The sequence below is a fragment of the Pseudorca crassidens genome, chromosome 11 (genome assembly GCF_039906515.1).
Source record: "Pseudorca crassidens isolate mPseCra1 chromosome 11, mPseCra1.hap1, whole genome shotgun sequence".
Taxonomy (NCBI): domain Eukaryota; kingdom Metazoa; phylum Chordata; class Mammalia; order Artiodactyla; family Delphinidae; genus Pseudorca; species Pseudorca crassidens.
Window position 1 is genome coordinate 41290830 of NC_090306.1, and position 4579 is coordinate 41295408.

At 41.4% G+C, this 4579-nt stretch overlaps 1 long non-coding RNA gene across 1 annotated transcript; it reads right to left on the minus strand.

The window, feature by feature from the left end:
* Positions 1–518: 518 nt before the first annotated feature.
* On the minus strand, positions 519–4301 carry LOC137202821 (uncharacterized). The gene is made up of 4 exons (XR_010932798.1): positions 3323–4301; positions 2778–2819; positions 2218–2289; positions 519–1643 (listed from the first exon to the last, which is right to left on the minus strand). It is a non-coding gene; the product is annotated as an uncharacterized lncRNA (long non-coding RNA).
* Between the last annotated feature and the right edge of the window lie 278 nt (positions 4302–4579).

A 4579-nucleotide genomic window follows, 5' to 3' on the forward strand; every position in this document is an offset into this window, starting at 1 on the left:
CTATTAATACCCAAATACTGCTTTAGCTACATTCCACAAATTCTGACATGTGTTTATCAGTAACAGATGCAAATCCCCTGACTCAGTAGCCTACCTGTGTGTTTGAGTGTCAGCAAGGAGGGCAGTTGGACAAGACACCGGGCTGTGGGATCAGGGAGGAAATGGGTCACATAGTGTGGGGACTTGAGGGCCACTGTAAGGACTTTGGCTGTTGTTATTCAGAGTGAGATGAAAAGGATTTTGAGCAGTGAAAAGATGTGATCTGACTCACTTTAATAGGATCATTCTGGATGTATTAATTACATTGTGAATTTTACAATAAAAATGAACACAGATAGGGAAAACCTTGGCTCTGCCAGTTTTCAAGCAGACTCCCAACAGTATTTCCAAAATCATCTGTTCCATATGTGCACAAGCATAAATTGATAGGATAGCTTTTCATCCAAACAGAATACTTCTTAATATGAAAGAGGACACATTTTATTTTTTTTAATTTATTTTATTGACGTACAGTTGATTTACAATGTTGTGTTAATTTCTGCTGTACAGCAAAGTGATCAGTTATACATATATATACACATTCATTTTCATATTCTTTTCCATTATGGTTTATCACAGGATACTGAATATGGTTCCCTGTGCTATACAGAAGGACCTTGTTGTGTATCCATCCTATATATAACGGTTTGCATCTGCCAGCCCCCAACTCCCAGTCCATCCCTCCCCCATGCCCCTTCTCCTTGGCAACCACAAATCTGTTCTCTATATCTGGAAAGAGGACACTATTAATAATTATGCCGGGAAAACAGGTGCACACAAGGACCGCTATTCATAGGTAAAGCTGGATACATGTCCTCCTATCTATTGAGCACTTACTGTGACTTATGTGTCAGTCCCTCTGCTAGGACACAGAGCCTCATCTGAGAATAAGAAAGGGCCCTTGTGGAAGACAAATCACCTCAATACAATGCGATCAGGGCTATGGAGAATAACAGAGAGAACAAGCCAGGCAGTCCTTTTGTCTTCACAGGCTACTTATGAAGAATGATGGTTTTTAATTAAGGCAGCAGCCTATTTTCAGACTTAGTAATATCCTCCACCCAATCCTTTTTCCTTTTCTCAAAGCATCTTGTTCGATTCAGACATCACATATTGATAAACATTTATGCTTTATCTGTTTTAGATTGTTGTTACATCACTGTATTAGGTTCCTGGCATGGTCATAACAAATTAGTACAAACTCAGGGGTTGAAAATAACAGAAATTTATTCTCTTATCATTCTGGAGGCTGGAGTCCGAAATCAAGGTGTCAGTAGGGGTGGTTCCTCGGAGCCTATGAGGGAAAGATCACTCCATGCTTCTCTGCTAGCTTCTGGTGACTGCAGACAGTCCCTGGTGTTCCTTTGCTTGTACATATCTCCAGTCTCTGCCTCTATCTTCACAACTCCTTCTTCTCTATGGGTCTCCTGTGTCCTTTCCTCTACTTAAAAGGACTCCAGTCACAGGATTCAAGGCCCAGCCTAAATCCAGGATGATTACATCTTGAGATCTTTAACTAATTACATCTACAAATTTCCCAAAAGGTCACATTCTGAGGTTCCGGATGAATTTTTAGCAGACACTATTCAATCTACTGCACTTGCCTAAAATACAAAAAAAAAAAAAAAAAAGAAAGAAAGAAAGAGAGAGAGAGAGATGTAATTCTAAAGTATAAGGGAAAAAACTTTTCTAAATGAGACTTTTGAATTTCTTGGTACTTTGTCCTGGATCTGAGGAAATGAAACGTATTTGAGGTGGAATTGCTTTAAAAAGCACTCCGTTGGAAAAAGTAGATGGGTCAGAGGCTAAAGGTCACAGAAAAGAAAATGTTAACCCCTATAGGTGGTGGCTTCTGGGGGGATAATTACATATTGGATCACCCACCAAGCCTGCTTTATAGTTTAATGTGAAAATGTAAATAAGAATGACAGTGTCTCTGAAGCATTTAAAAATGCTCACCCAACATTTATTATTATTATTGTGTTAACAGTTGTGTTAGATGCATAATAGAAAATGGATTGGTACCAATAAGTATTTCACTAAGTCAGCCGCCAATCCTTCCAGTGGCAAATGATTTAGAGTAATTTATTGGCATGATTTAACCCTAGTCAGTGCTTGAGAAGCAAGTCGCTATATTTTAATATTTAATAATATACTTAAAGATATAACTATACAAACCTCCTAGGTTATTGCCCTTTGTTCAGCATGCTTCTTTGGAAAAAATTTTCTTGGATTTTATGAGAAGTGCTTCTAGAAGAGGAAGTAGATTAACAGCAGGCATGGAACAATGGGTACAAATTACAAAGTGACAGCAGAGAGCAACATCTTTAAAACTTCGAATTACTACAAGCACTTCCAATCAAGGAAGCACTGAGGCAGAAAGCAGATGGGCACCCACTGGGGATGCTATAATATGGAGACTCTCGGGATCCCTTCCATCTCTAAGATTCCATGATGTGCTTGAGCCGTGGAGAAGTGAACACTGCTGAGGAGGCCAGCAGGCCCAAGTGAAGGAGAGTGAGGCAGCTGATTTAGAAACCTGGAGGGAAATGCTCCAAGAGCTTCTTGGAAATCCATACCCCAGGCCAAGAGGTGGGCCAGGCAACCATAAGGCAGAGGAATGGAATAGAAATATACCAGCTTTCCAGGCAGGTAGATCTGAATCTTGTAGGTGGGTGTGTCTCCATTCCTTCATATACAGTCATTAACATTCATATGAGATTAAATATGCAAATTACCTGAATATTAGATGCATGACAAATGGTAGCTGGTATTAAAAACTAGGAAAGAGAAAAGAAATTGTTGCATAAATGGCAAAAATTCGAATCATCAATTAAAACTATTTACATAAGATGTATAAGCTTTTAATACTTATGAGCATATCTTTTATCATAAAGAGGAACTGTATTAACATAAATGATTACCGTAACATGGGAGTTATTTGCACATATCACTGTGGCAGCCCCACCCTACTGATGTATTATACATGAAAATATGTGTTGCTGATGTGGGTACTGAGAAATCAGGTTATCACTGGCCCTTCCTCCTCCATGTCACTTCCCAAACAAGACAATATCTCATGTGCACTGTGTGTTAAAGAGAATATTTTTTTTCTTTCTTTGGAAGAATGAAATACTTAGAAAAATAATTTTTTAAATTATCAGGATGCTCTCATTAGTACTGAGTTGTTTTTGCTGGAGTGGGTCAAAAATCAGCTTTCTTGCTGCAAGGGTTTACTGAAACAATATGAAATTGATGTTTGATTATCAAGGAATTCAGCTACCTCTGGCACTTTAAAAATAGCATAACGGGGCTTCCTTGGTGGCGCAGGGGTTGAGAGTCCGCCTGCCGATGCAGGGGACACGGGTTCGTGCCTCGGTCCGGGAAGATCCCACATGCCGCGGAGCGGCTGGGCCCGTGAGCCATGGCCGCTGAGCCTGTGCGTCCGGAGTCTGTGCTCTGCAACGGGAGAGGCCACAACAGTGAGAGGCCCGCATACCGCAAAAAAAAAAAAAAAAAAGCATAACGTTCAGTGACTTGAATAGGGCTGGTTTTGATAGATTACTGTTGTGGGAGACAATTCTCCATGGATCTCAAGCCTGCTACATGTTCTCTCAACCACGCTGCACATCTTGCAAACAGAGGCACTGTCTGTCTTTTGTTACACACTATCTTTTCAAGGATGTTTGTGTGGAGAACAACCTTGAGAGATAGAGACTGTGTTTCCCACTGGAGCAAAGGACAGGCCTATCTGCTGCCCAGTGTAATGAATATAATGTCTCTTTTTGGAGCAAAGAATAGGCATGTTTACTGCCCATTACAGAAGATTCTGGTCAGAGTTCTCCTGGGTCACAACCTGCTGGATGCGCAGGTATCATCTGGTCTTTTCCTATTGCCCTTTGGAAGTTGGGGCTTAGGGAGTCGGTGCAAAACATGCTAACATCCTGGCGACAACAGTTGCTGTGAATAATGACCATTCCGAAGCCAAACTACAGGGCTTCCTAACTTGCCCTGCCCCTTACTAGCTGGGCAACGTTACATAAATTACCTAACCTCTCTGTGCTAATGTCCTCATGTATAAAATGGAGATAATTATCATACCTACCTCACATAAAGCAATAAGAACAGGGCTTGATACAAAGTAATTGCTGAACCATTGTTAATTATTTTCATGAGATCATACATATTCCAGGAAATAATTTATCCAAAATGTTCAGGGAAACAAAGGCACAAATCAACCATTCTACCACCGTAGACCATTGATCCACTGATCTACTTCTCAAAAGTTGATTAGCCTAAGGGGAGGAAGAAATAAACATTTTCTGCAGCCCCATCTGTTGGATGGGGGGGATGGGTGCTACTCAAGTCCGACTCACTTTCTCAGCCACTTTGCAGAAATAAAAATGAGGTAAAGGGCTTCCCTGGTGGCGCAGTGGTTGAGAGTCCGCCTGCCGATGCAGGGGATGCGGGTTCGTGCCCCGGTCCGGGAAGATCCCACATGCCGGGGAGTGGCTGGGCCCGTGAGCCATGGCCGCTGAGC